The sequence below is a fragment of the Pseudophryne corroboree genome, chromosome 8 (assembly GCF_028390025.1).
Source record: "Pseudophryne corroboree isolate aPseCor3 chromosome 8, aPseCor3.hap2, whole genome shotgun sequence".
Lineage (NCBI taxonomy): Eukaryota > Metazoa > Chordata > Amphibia > Anura > Myobatrachidae > Pseudophryne > Pseudophryne corroboree.
This window is the reverse complement of record NC_086451.1, coordinates 77,601,400-77,616,102: the sequence shown is the minus strand read 5'-3', so window position 1 is coordinate 77,616,102 and position 14,703 is coordinate 77,601,400. Positions and strand designations below refer to the sequence as shown.

General features: G+C 49.2%; 1 protein-coding gene across 2 annotated transcripts in view; it reads right to left on the bottom strand.

Moving 5' to 3' along the window:
* Positions 1-14,703, bottom strand: part of FIBCD1 (fibrinogen C domain containing 1) — a 200,320-nt gene that overhangs the window by 56,935 nt on the left and 128,682 nt on the right. The gene's annotated exons all lie outside the window — the stretch shown is intronic.

Below are 14,703 nucleotides of genomic sequence, written 5' to 3'. Positions count from 1 at the left end.
CTGGAAGGCCAGCCTGTACATACTGTAAGCATGTGCAATCACCATTCTAATCCATCTGGCCAAGGTCTGCTTATTAGCAAGCCAGCCACGTTTGTGAAAACCAAAAAGGACAAAGAGGGAATCAGATCTCCTAAGAGAAACTGTTCTCTTCACATAAATACGGAGAGCCCGTGCCACATCCAAAGACCGCTCTTTGGATGATAAATCTGGAGATGTAAATGCCGGAACCACAATTTCCTGGTGAACACAATTTATTTAATTTCAGATTTTTTTATGAATTTCTCAATAAGAAACTTTTGGCCTAATGGTGCGTGAAAAAAATTCTAATACTCCGGGGTGTCGTGATTCAAATAAGTTTGGGAACCACCACCTCAGGCAATAGCAGTAAACTGCTGGAATTAGAGCTAATCACGGGATTGAGGCAAATTGCAATTACATAAAGTAGCGATGCCTCATTTGAGCAAAAATGGAATAATAAATTGTGTGTCCTATTCATCTACATTTAAGACTAGAAGTTTGCCGCTGATACAGCACATGTCACACAGTATCAGGGGTGACAGACTTCTGCCTATCCAATAAGGAAAGTGCAGCTGCTCGTTGTGAAGATACCGGGTTCCAAATCATTCAGGCACGGTGATAGATGAAAAACCAACAGTGGTTTATTGAACAGAATGGCTTATAAACAGATCAGTACACCTCTATAATCCAATTCCACATGACAATTCTCACCACAAACTCCTGACAGAACATTACGGATTAGTCTTGGAGCAGAGAATCTCTCCTCAGCTCTCTCAGTAGCTCTACTTAAACTCCAGAAGCTTCATATTGCAGGGGTGTGTTTGACTTCTTTGTCTTAGGATCTTATAGCATTGGAATACAATGCATATTCTAATCAAGGTGATTACATCAGCCAGAAAGCCACCCTGTCTGGTCAGGTCACTGTCAGACAATAGGGAGTAAACAAAAAGGGACAATGGTACCTTATATGACTCACCCTTTGAGTGTCCACTGTGGTGTATGAAAACAATAGGAAACTAGGTCTAACATAAATACATTATCTAAAGGATAACAGATAACATAACACAATTTCATATATTAACAATATTATGGCTGATTTAAACATAATATTGGGTGAGCAGCAATGGACATGTAATAGAGAATAATCAAACAGATGAATTGAACGTATAGGGATAAGGAGATAAAAAGTACATATTTGACATGGAAAATGAGGCATAGCTATATTAATTGTCACAGACCTCTCATTTCCTCACACTCGTACTTCGCAATATGAGTTTTTGTGGCAATGTTTGATAAGAGGGTATGGCGTATATTTTATATACAATCGGGAGACGATGGTCATACGTGGTGATCAAAATAATTATTACTGCCCATGTGGGCATATCCCAGCCTTACCAGTTTGCATCCTCGGGAGGCTGCCTGCTCTCCTGAGCAGGGGCAGAACTCTGGGAGGCAACGGAGTCATCTGCCGCCGGGCTCCTGCTCTAAAGGGGGGCACCTCTCCTCCCATTCTGTGACACCATTGAATTAAGTTAATTGATATCTGTCGCTGTCTTTTCAGTGGCCAACTTCCTCACTGGTCCTTGCACCTTACAAATCACACCCTCTTTATTATACTGAATATACACATTATACAAGGGTCACACCACACCCTATTACACTGGAAGCAGTCACCTTACTGATGAAGCTGTTTGCTCCTGTATAGGAAATAAGATAATTTTAACTATATGAAGATACTTCTCTGACAATTACACGTAACTTCATATAGTTAGAATTCTCATGCTACTCGTACATGAGCAAATAGCTCCATCAGTAAAGTGTCTGCTGTCAATGTAAAAGGTCATGGGTTCTAATCCTGGGTATGTCTGCTAATAATTGTGTGATTTAAAATAAAAGACAATTAAATGTATAACTAAATACAGTATATACATTTTTTTCAGAACACTCTACACGCGCGCACACACACACACACACACACACACACACACATACATACATACATACATACATACATTTATTTATTTATCTTAATATAGGAAATAGGGGGGGGGGGGGGGGTCACCAATATTTATATTGCCTCCAGGCAACTGGGACGAACTTACGCCACTGCTCCTGAGTATCACTTTAACAACAAAATTACTTTTTATTTAAAGCGTTAATAGGGCGAGGATGACAGCTAGGATTTGGAAAGACTAAACTAGCTCTGTCCTCATCCCTAACCCAATCCCCACCCTAAGTAAAGCTCTATTGCTAGCAAAAGTAAAACATTTAGGACTAACCCTAACCCCAAACCCTCTGACACTAACCATGGATGACTTTATTTAATCAAGATATTGGGCTAGATGCGTCATCACTTGGAGAGGGATAAAATGGAGAGAGAAAAGTACCAGCCAGTCAGGTCCTAACTGTCGCTTTTCAAACATAGGCCCCCATTTATCAAGCCTTGGAGAGTGATAAATTGCATGATGATAAAGTACCAACCAATCAACTCCTAACTGTCATTTTTCAAACACAGCCTGTAACATGGCAGTTAGGAGCTGGTTGGCTGATACTTTATCACTGTGCTAATTATCACTCTCCAAGGCTTGATAAATCTGGGCCATAGCCTGTGACAATGCAGTTACGAGATGATTGGCTGGTATTTTTTCTCTCTCCATTTTATCACTCTCCAAGTGATGACGCATCTAGCTCATCTTTAAAGCTAAAGTTGGCTACACTCAATAGAACTGCCATGCCAGCATGCCCAGCGGCATTTATGCCCACTGGGAGACGTGGAGCATACACAAAGAGAGGAGGATGCTCTGTGTGCCAGCTACCATGTAACACTGGTCAGAGGCAGGCGGAATTGGTGACACTGGACACAATCCGCAGAAGTGCCGCACACTCAGGAATCCGGCTTAATTGAAATTTGTCTGTACTGTAGCAATTGTAGAGAGTTAAAATACAAAATGGAGCAGCCAAGGAGACTTTACTGTCATAGATGTACCCTCTCTGGCTTTAATGCTTCCATGAGTCTCCCTCCTTTTCCATATGGACTGGTTGGAAATGTCTGTAAATAAAGACAGCAGAGTTGACAAGTTTTTTTTGGAATCTGACTCCCATATATTGTTATCTTGTCGCCTCAGGTAAAGACCTCCCACATGTCAGCTGTCCATTTGACAAGCTGGTGCAATATGGAGTCAGTAAGGAGCGGTTATGTCCCTTTTGGTGCCGGTTTGTCATTGTCAATTTTTCATTCCCTTCCTTTGTTTGGCTCGTGTGACTAAGAACCCATCATTGCTGTAATTTTATATCTATGTCAGTGGGTTCATGAGTTATTTTGTAGGCAGACCAAGTAAGACATGCTGTCTTCTTGTCTTATTGATTGTTGTATTGTCAGCTTATCTTTCTTTACCAGGGTATACTAATGGGTCTCTATTTACAGCAACTGTATCTGTTACGTATGTTGAATACATTTCCATAATAAAAATAAATGATGAAAAAAATACAAAAGGTTGCAGTGCATTTTGGGTATGCACCATTCTCTCTTACCCGATGAAGTGATTATAGTGTAATCCAAAAATTTTATATGTTCTTTGTATTTTAACTCTCTCCACAATTGCTAAAATACAAAGGAATTTCAACTGAGTCGGATTGTTCTATTGTTTGTACGTATAAAGCTGTTCCCCAACGAGCAACATGCAGTGTTATAAAAATATACACATAGCTACAGTGTACTGCTCTATAACGTCATACAGTATACTGTATTACACGGGACATGTGACTCTACAAACGTATACAGTAATGAGAGTAAGAAGAAGTAACTAAACCTGGTATTTTATTTCATAAAAATAAACTGTAAAAATGATCTTGTGGGAAAAGTTTTAATCCCCTCAGAGGGCCCTGCTGCTGTGCGGAGCTTAAACATGGTTTACATTCTGTTCTTCATTTCAGTCATGATCTCACCAGTCATTGGGGTAAATTTACTAAGATTCGTATTTTCCCGTTTCAGGTCAAAGTTCAATCACGAATGACATCGAAAGTGTAAAACTGCAACTTTTTGAATTGATTACGACTAATTTACTAAGCTGTCGTATTCGGGTTTTTCTTTTCTTCCGATGTCGATGTCATTCGTGTTTTTTTTTATATTTTTACGGCAGTGATTAGCAAAACACTGCCGACTTTTGTTACAATCAATCTCGGCCGGATCTGTGTGATCCGTGCTGGGGTTTATTTTTTTTTATTTTTTTAATTAAACACTGTAAAATAATAAAAAAAAATGCGTGGGGTCCCCCCTCCTAAGCATAACCAGCCTCGGGCTCTTTGAGCCGATCCTGGTTGCAGAAATATGGGAAAAAAAATGACAGGGGTTCCCCCATATTTAAGCAACCAGCATCGGGCTCTGCGCCTGGTCCTGGTCCCAAAAATACGGGGGACAAAAAGAGTAGGGGTCCCCCGTATTTTTAAAACCAGCACCGGGCTCCACTAGCTGGACAGATAATGCCACAGCCGGGGGTCACTTTTATATAGTGCCCTGCGGCCGTGGCATCAAAAATCCAACTAGTCACTCCTGGCCGGGGTACCCTGGGGGAGTGGGGACCCCTTCAATCAAGGGGTCCCCCCCCCAGCCACCCAAGGGCCAGGGGTGAAGCCCGAGGCTGTCCCCCCCCATCCAATGGGCTGCGGATGGGGAGGCTGATAGCCTTTGTTGTAAAAGAAAAGATATTGTTTTTAGTAGCAGTACTACAAGGCCCAGCAAGCCTCCCCCGCATGCTGGTACTTGGAGAACCACAAGTACCAGCATGCGACGGAAAAACGGGCCCGCTGGTACCTGTAGTACTACTACTAAAAAAATACCCAAAAAAAGACAAGACACACACACCGTGAAAGTATAATTTTATTACATACATACACACATACATACATACTTACCTTAAGTTCCCACGCAGGTCGGTCCTCTTCTCCAGTAGAATCCAAGGGGTACCTGTTGAAGAAATTATACTCACGAGATCCAGGGGTCCAGGCTCCTCGGGAAATCCAGGGGTAATCCACGTACTTGAAAGAAAAAAAAAACGGTGTCCCGACCACGAACTGCACATGGGTCACCTTTCCACGAATGCCAGAAACCCACTTTGACTTCTGTCTAAGTGGGTTTCTTCAGCCAATCAGGGAGCGCCACGTTGTAGCACTCTCCTGATCAGCTGTGTGGTCCTGTCCTCACTGACAGGCAGCACACGGCAGTGTTACAATGTAGCGCCTATGCGCTACATTGTAACCAATGCTGGGAACTTTCTGCTCAGCGGTGAGTGACGTCACTTTAGGTCAACCGCAGGGCAGAAAGTTCCCACCATTGGTTACAATGGAGCGCATAGGCGCTACATTGTAACACTGCCGTGTGCTGCCTGTCAGTCAGGACAGGAGCACACAGCCGATCAGGAGAGTGCTACAACGTGGCGCTCCCTGATTGGCTGAGGAAACCCACTCAGTCAGAGTGGGTTTTCTGGCAGTCGGGAAAAGGGGATCCATGTGCAAACATGGGTCCCCTTTTAGTGCGTGGCTCGGGTAAGCGTTTTTTTTTTTTTTTCAAGTACGTGGATTACAAAGGATTTCTCCGAGGACCCTGGGCCCCTGGATCTCGTGAGTATAATTTCTTCAACAGGTACCCCATGGATTCTACTGGAGAAGAGGACCGACCTGCGTGGGAACATAAGGTAAGTATGTATGTATGTGTGTATGTATGTAATAAAATTATACTTTCACGGTGTGTGTGTCTTGTGTTTTTTTGGGTATTTTTTTAGTAGTAGTACTACAGGTACCAGCGGGCCCGTTTTTCCGCCGCATGCTGGTACTTGTGGTTCTCCAAGTACCAGCATGCGGGGGAGGCTTGCTGGGACTTGTAGTACTGCTACTAAAAACAATATCTTTTATTTTACAACAAAGGCTATCAGCCCTCCCATCCGCAGCCCATTGGATGGGGGGGGACAGCCTCGGGCTTCACCCCTGGCCCTTGGGTGGCTGGGGGGGGGGACCCCTTGATTGAAGGGGTCCCCACTCCCCCAGGGTACCCCGGCCAGGGGTGACTAGTTGGATTTTTGATGCCACGGCCGCAGGGCACTATATAAAAGTGACCCCCGGCTGTGGCATTATCTGTCCAGCTAGTGGAGCCCGGTGCTGGTTTTAAAAATACGGGGGACCCCTACTCTTTTTGTCCCCCGTATTTTTGGGACCAGGACCAGGCGCAGAGCCCGATGCTGGTTGCTTAAATATGGGGGAACCCCTGTCATTTTTTTCCCCATATTTCGGCAACCAGGATCGGCTCAAAGAGCCCGAGGCTGGTTATGCTTAGGAGGGGGGACCCCACGCAATTTTTTTAGCAAAAATAAGCACTTTCACACCCCTTCCCACTGATATACATGCACGGATCTCATGGATCCCTGCATGCATCTCAAATCACGGATAAAAAAAGCAGGTCTGTTTTTTTTTAGGACTTTTTTTACGAGTTGTAATTTTTCACGGCAGTGTTTTGTGTTTTTTTGCTTTGCACTTCTTAGTAAATGACCGAGATTCATACTTAAACAGCCGCGTTTTGACCGATGGTGTATTCATTCGTAATTTTTTACCTGACCTTGCAAAAAATTACGAATGCCCTCATCACTGCCGTGATTAGTGCTTAGTAAATTACCGAGATGACACTTTGATGAAAAAACGGCATCTCGGTCAAAATCGGGAGCTTAGTAAATATACCCCATTGTGCAAGATGACATTTACAAATGTATTTTTTTTCCCCACCACAAAAATATTAAATGTCAGAAGAGTAATACAGACTGCATTATGTACATGTACATTCAGAGAGTCTGTGCTAAAATATGCATATTATTCATGTTTCCTATATAATACAATACGTATATAATACACTTAGGGGTCTATTCATGAAGCAGTGAAAAGCGTGGAGAAGAGAACCTGTGGTTCATACAATTGTATAGTATGAAAATGATAAATGTTACGTCAATGCTGATTGGTTGCCATGGGCAACTTCTCCACTGGCTCACTTCTCCACTCTTTTCACTGCTTCATGAATAGGCCCCTTAGGGGTCTATGTACTAAGTGTTGGATGGAGATACAGTGGACGGAGATAAAGTACCAGCCAATCAGCTCCTAACTACCATATCACAGGCTGTGTTTGAAAAAATGACAGTAAAGGGGGGTACACACTACACACTGAGAAATCCGTGCTTAAAATCTAAGCAATCTGACTAGATTAGATTTTAAGCACGGATCTATCTGTGTGTATGACCCACAGCGATAGCGCTGTGCGGCCCCGCACGTCGCTATCGCCGGTGCTAGATTGGCCTGCATGCAGGCACAATCTATCACATCACGAATTTCACCCGTGGGGAGAGATGTGTGCTGAGCGATCTGTGACAGACACACATCTCTCCCCGTGTGTACTGACCTTTAGGAGCTGTTTGGTTGGGACTTTAACTCCACCCACTTTATCTCCATCCAGGGGGCGTCAAGGAGGGACATTGGCGCGGAAAAGGGGTGTGGCTTCACGGAGTGCCCGCGATCGTGAGCCACGCCCCCAGTTTTCGTCACTTTGGGGGCATGTCCAGCGCTCTGTGAGCCGCTGGCATGCCCCCTCTCCCTCTGCCTCTAGTTAACAGACGCTGTGCGCATGCGCACAGCGTCTAATCACCGCTGCTCTGCTAAGCAGCGAGTGCAGGAGACTCCCAACTGCCCCCCCCCCCCCCCACCGCGGGACACTGTAGCCCGCGGGTGGGACAGCGGGACAGCCCCAAAAAAACAGGACTGTCCCACGAAAATCGGGACAGTTGGGAGGTATGGCGTATGATAGCAGAGAGAAGTATAGGATCATACTCTAGGTTGGCTTATAGGGGCCTATCACTGCTCCGGCACACAGGCTGCATATTTCTTGTAGCACATATTATAGAGGAATAACATATTATTAGACTTTTATTTCATTCAGGGAAAACCAATTTCTCCCTATTTACAAAGCCTCCCCAGCTATCGCCGGTTATCACTGCTGGTAGCTTTGCAGGAGCTTTCAGTGGCACTGTGCGTCATGCATGCCCACGGGCACTGAAGACCAACTGGTGTAACGCTATAAGACAGGAACATATCCAGGTATACTGGGGCAAAAGCTAGATTTATTTAGTGCTGTTACGCTCATTTTCTTACAGGTGATGTTTATCAGTAGGGATTCAAGATCCCTATCTGCAGATTGCAAGGGTGGGGACACTGGCATAACCTTGCTCATGGATGGGCATCTTGGTAGTGTATGTGGTGGGTGTGAAGTCATGTGCTGTACACTGGGCTGCATATAGTGGGCAATTGGGCTATATGATATGCTGGACAATGGGTCTGTTGTACAGTACATACTGTAGTATTAGTCACACATATCTCTTGTTATTTGTTTATGTTGGTTTACAGAAGGCTGAGTAAGTCTGGAGTGTGTTAAACCATGATGCTGAGGTGGTGTGTCGTGGGGAGGTCACATCATTGGTTGTTAGCCTGTTAGATGGGAGAACAAGCGCAATTTGCCAACTCACAAAGAAGCAAGAGTAGATTGCGGCCCCTGAGAAGTATCACGCTGCCCACTACTGACTGAAGACCAGACTGCGTAGGTCATGAATGTGGCCGAGACAGCATAAACTCGCCGGCTGGGCATGCGGCACGCCTCTTAATGCATCACTCTGGCACGGAAGGGGTTACAGTTTTTGTGGGAGGAACGTAAGGAAAACTGCCTGGATTGTGATTGGCTGGATTCTGTATAGGGGCTGGTCTGACATACATATAGTCTTCAGACCTAGGACAGACTGCCTCTTTCCTGTTTTTTCCGTGGAACTGCAAGTACAACTGACTTAATCATATGTGCTAATTTTCAATTCTTCTTTTCATTTCATAACTCTCTTCTCCCTTATTTTTCCACTCTCTTGTTCCTTCCCTATTATTCCTTCTAGTTACCTCTGCTTTCTCCTATCCCTGCTCCAGTGGCAGAACTAGCAAGCGGTGGGCCCAGGTGCGACAAAATGCTTTGGGCCCCCCTCCCCCCCCCCCCCCATCCCATCCAAGTCCACCCCCTCACCCCTTGAGAGGATCTGGTGAGGGGGACCTGCTCAGGGCCAGAGAAATGGATACCTAGCAACAGTGCCGTAACTAGACATTTTAGCACTGTGTGCAAGAAACGGCATCGGAGCCCCACCCCTGCATGCAAAACAGGGGCAGTGCGCGCCGTAGGCGCGTGCAAAAATACATAGTGGCGTGGCTTCGCGGGGAAGGGGTGTGGCCACAAAATAATACCAATTCCTAAAACAGTGCACAGTAGTCTCCATTCTTCAAATTACGCCGCACAGTAGCACCACTACACCAGGTAGAGACCCTTTTACACCTTACAGCGAACAGATTCCTGTTTTTACACATTACGGCAGACAGCGTCCCCTTTTTACACATTACGGCAGACAGCGTCCCCCTTTTTATACATTACGGCAGACAGCGTCCCCTTTTTACACATAACGGCAGACAGCGTGCCCTTGTTACACATAGCGGCAGACAGCGTGCACTTTTTACACATTACGGCAGACAGCGTACACTTTTTACACATAACGGCAGACAGCGTGTCCTTGTTAAACATAGCGGCAGACAGCGTACACTTTTTACACATAACGGCAGACAGCGTCCCCCTTTTTACACATTACGGCAGACAGCGTCCCCTTTTTACACATTACGGCAGACAGCGTACACTTTTTACACATAACGGCAGACAACGTACACTTTTTACACATAGCGGCAGACAGCGTGCCCTTGTTACACATTCTGGCAGACAGCGTGCCCTTGTTACACATTACGGCAGACAGCGTGCCCTTGTTACACATTATGGCAGACAGCGTGCCCTTGTTACACATTACGGCAGGCAGATTCCCCCTTTTTACACGTTGCGGCAGGCAGTCCCCCATTTTTACACATTGCGGCAGGCAGATTCCCCATTTTTACACATTACGGCAGGCAGATTCTCCCTTTTTACACATAGCGGCAGGCAGATTCCGCATTTTTACACATTGCGGAAGGCAGATTCCCCATTTTTACACATTGCGGCAGGCAGTCCCCCCTTTTTACACATTGCGGCAGGCAGTCCCCCATTTTTACACATAGCGGCAGGCAGTCCACCCTTTTTACACATTGCGGTAGGCAGTCCCCCATTTTTACACATAGCGGCAGGCAGTCCCAACAAATAAAGAAAGAAGGAGACAGAAAGAAAGAAAGAAAGAAAGAAAGAAAGAAAGAAAGAGACAGAAAGAAAGAAATAAAGAGAAAGAAAGAAAGTAGAATCATACTTACCCTCTCCGCTGGCTCAGGCTCCTCGTGCAGCTTGACGATTCCCGGGCAGTAGACGAGGTGGAGGAGGGAGCCGCAGCAGCGCTGTGTTATTGGTGGAGGCGCTGCTGCTGCTGCCCCCCTGCTTCACTATAGGCTGTTCTCGGAAGACAGCCTATAATGAAGCAGAGGGGCAGCAGCAGCAGCGCCTCCACCAGTAACAAAGCGCTGCTGCGGCTCCCTCCTTCACCTCCGTCCTCCTCCTTCCCCCGTCCGTGCCGCTGCTCTTCTCCTCTGTGGGCGGCTGTGCGCTGCGGGCAGCGGTTGCCCGCAGCGCACAGCGGCATGTAATGAGTCAGTTTGACTCATTACATGCTTGGGCCCCTGGACAGAGGCGGGCCCCAGTGCAACGCACTGCTTGCCCTGCCGGTAGTTCCGCCTCTGCCCTGCTCCCTTACTCTGATCTATTTACTGTAGCTCCCTTTTATAGTCTTAGGCGGTTTTATACAAAAAATACATAAATTAACCCTCAGCCTGACCCTGCCGCAGCGCGGGCCTCCCCGCCCGGCTCCTGGACTCCACTGAGGTCCGGCCGGGATGGGGTAGACTTGCTGCGGCTGCTGGATGGGAGACTCAGGGCGTGCGCGGCCGGGCTCGGCCGCCCGCCCGTGCTCCCCTACGTCCGCGCTCTCCTCTCCGTCCCCGCCGCTGGCTGCGGTCGTGGACGGAGCGCAGGAGGTTCCGGATGCAGCTGCGGCGGCCTGCCAGGGACGGTGTATGCCGTCCCTGCTCCCGCGATTGGCCCGGCTGTCTGCCGCGCGAGTTATGTGGGGCCGGGACAGCGCTCCCGCCCTGCTGCTCGGCGACTCTCAACCACCAGGGGGGCAGCCCCCCCCCCCTTCCCCCTAATTATGGCTGCAGTATTGTATACAAAACATACATAAATTAATAACTTAATAACATAACATGGCAGGACCGTCAATGGCTCAGCGGACAAGACACTGAGCAGCAGCACGTACGGTCCAGTGGGGGTGTCGTGTGGCTGGCGGACCCGAGGGGTCTGATGGCGCGCGCGTGCCGGTATTCCCTGCAGTCACCAGGGGGACCCATATTAGGCTTACTCCCGCTGGTGCTTATTTCCGGGGCAGTCTCAGGTCCGGGTAGCGCCCTCCCCTGGCAGGGCGGGGCGGCGCTCCCACGCTGCGGCCGCGGGTGGCCTGTTGCCGCCATTGTACCTGGCAGGACCGTCGGGCGGGGTCTTTCCGCGTCCGCCCGCGGAGGGACGGGCCGCCTGGCCTCTCCTGCCGAGGTTGGCCCCGTGGCGCCAGCCCCTTCCGGGTTGGGTCGCGTACCGCTTACTGCTGCCGCCAGACGTGGCCGTTCAGCCCCTGCCGGCCATAGGCTGGGGTCCCAGCTGCCGGTCACTCACCTCATGATGGGTGGCATGGTCTGGCGGGTGGCGAGCGATTTGGCCCTCCCCTACGACATGGCTGCGATCAGCCCTCAGTCGGACGTTGCGCTGCCCCTATCTAGCAGTTACGACACTCCGGTTTCTCATCCTGAGGCCTATGCTCAGGATAGGAGGAGGTCGCAGCGCAGGCGGTTCAGCCAGGGTTTATCGCAGCAGGACAGATGTGCCGTTATACCCGACTTTGACGGCTCTTTTGGGTCCTTGCTCCCTACGGGTGGTTTGCGAACCTCCCGTGGGGGCGAGGGACTCGCGTTCCGTGTCTGCGCTTACAGCTGCGGCATCCGCTCCTTTGATAGACGCCACCGTCTTGTGCGCCATTCGTGCCACAGTCGTGCCGGCGGTGCCCCCCCCTCCTTGTCATCCTCCGTACACGGGGGTCGGACACCGCTCCTTTGGCTGATAGTATCGCGCAGACGCTTACGCCGCTCCTGTCCTCTGCCGGAACAACCGGCCAGCTCTGCTCGCGGCGGCTGCGGGACCGGTCGGGGTCCACGGGAACTATGTATCTTTTGTCTCCCCAGCCATGGACGTCGGGTCTGGAATGGAGTCGGCTGGTGCCTCAGCAAGTCATCCGGAGGGTGCAGGGATGGACAGAGTTGCTTCTCGTGTAGGTGAGTCTTCATCGGACCCTGTCTTGTCCCGGGGTAGTATGGTTACCCCCCCCCCCTTCCCCTTAGCGGGTTCGGATCAAGTACTGAGTCCCTCTCCTCTAGCGAGGGTATACGTACGTGTAGGGTTTCCAGCAAGCGCAATAGACACAGGCGTAGGTGTCCGGGCACGGACTCATCCCTCGGCTCCACGCCCGCGGTGGGTGTCCTCCGACGGCGGTTTGCACCGGGTCCAACGGCGCGAGCGCCGGTATTCATCCTCTTCCGCCTCGCAAGTGTTGTTCGAGTCGGACACTGTTCACTGCGCTAACACGGCGGTGCACTGTGGTCTGATGCCCCAGGTCCGGGACGGGATCCGTAAGGGCCAATACGTCAATATCTTCGCCCTCACTAGTGTTGATCATTAAGCTTTGCTTTCGGCTACGAAGTAAAAGACAGGGCGGCGAAGCCGCTTTGCGATCCTACCTTAATTGGGTTAGGTGCATGTTCATCTACGCGGCGTGTTATTTAGAGACGCGCCCGGACGAGCACATGAACCTAGTGCGCTATCACTTCCTTATACACGTGCTGTACCAGGAGTATAAAGGGTCGGCTGGGCGACGTTACTATTAGGTCTTCCGGTGCACACTGCTCATCCGGGAGATCTACAATTTTGGTACAATGGATGTCGAATTGTGCTCGGAGCTGATACAGGGCTCCGTGGGCACCGAGGAGGGCAGTACGGCGAGACGGTGGCCAAAGCGGCCTGGCTCTCATGCTGCTGCTTTTCGAGCGGGCCCATCACGCACAGGGCATGGTACATGCTTTGCTTCCCATAATGCCCAATGTGAGTTGGGTGGTTGGTGTCGTTTTCTACGCTCCTGCATCGGATGTGGCGGAGCCCATGGGATCAAGGACTGCACCAGTCCTGGGACAGGGGGTAATTCCGGCTCGCAGACCCGGCAGAAGTCGCGTTCCCGCGGCCCCAGGTCCATGGTCAGGGATGGTGGCAGAAGGCCGATCCCGGAACATCTGGGCACCAAGGCCCTCAGGGATGGTGGCAGAAGGCCGATCCCGGAACATCTGGGCAGAAGGCCCTCCTACATTTAGGATTTTGTTTCACTTATAATTTTGAGATATTTTCTTTTCATGTGCTGTCTGCTTTATGCTACGTGTGATAAATATTTCAACCCTCCCTTACTTAGAGAGGGAGTTTTTCCTCCAAGTTTCAATTGAATAGGCCTTCCTCTCAGTCAATAAAAGCCGTCGACGTACGCCCCACCGGTTTGTGGGGTAGGATTCAGCACTCACGACGGATACGATACGGGGATACGAGGTTCGCCTCTTCATGGCGGCCTTTACAATGGCTTTCCACGGTGCGTTCAGGGTGGGTGAGACGGTGTCCGTCTCTCGGACTTCTGCCTCGCCCATGCTGGCGGCCCACGTCGTCGTATGCCCCGACGGTTTGTGGTGTAGGATTCAGCGCTCCAAGACTGACGTAGTCGGCAGGGGGCTGTGGGTTCGAGTGGGTCGGGCTCGTGTGCGGGGCATTTGTCCTGTTATCGCAGCCCGGTCTTCTTTGTCCGTACGGCCTCCAATGCCTCTCGGGTGGCTCGTCCATAGTGACGGTTCCCAGTTTACCATATATCAATTCCGGTCGGTTTTGGGGCGTTGTATTTTATACATGGGTCTATCTCCGGCCGACTATGGAACTCACTCTTTCCGCATCGGCGCTGCTTCAGCAGCCGCTGCTGCGGGTTGGTCCGAAGTTGAAGTCCGGGCACTGGGTAGGTGGAGGTCTGGTGCAGTCTGGCGCTGTATCAGGCCTTTTTCCTCCCTGTGCGCCCTTTTGAGAGGATTAGCTGCTCGTTGCAGTTGCACTTTGCGACTGCGGGGGCCTTGAGGAATTTTTGTTTTATCATTGGTTTTAATTACGGCTGTTGCCGGCTGACGAAGTTTTGCGTTTTTGCCTCAAGTCAAATTGGGCGACCCCCTCCCTCCCTTAGGGATGCAGGTTAGGTTACCCATTTTCTCCATATATTTCATTTCTTAACCTCAGTAACACCCTTCTTTTGTAGGCAGGCGGCTAGATCCGCGCTTTATATAATTAAGGTCTTTTTAGTTTCGTATTCTGTTTTCTTTAGTTTGAGTTGAGTGAGTTTTTCTTCGTATTCTGGAGTTGGGTTTTTCGGTTCAGGTGGCGGTGGCAGGTTGGTAACCTGGCAGTTGGCCGGTTTCTGAACGGTTATTTTAGTTTAACTTAAGGAGTTTATTGTTAGTAAGTTCGGGTGAACTTTTAGGTAATTTTATAGTCTT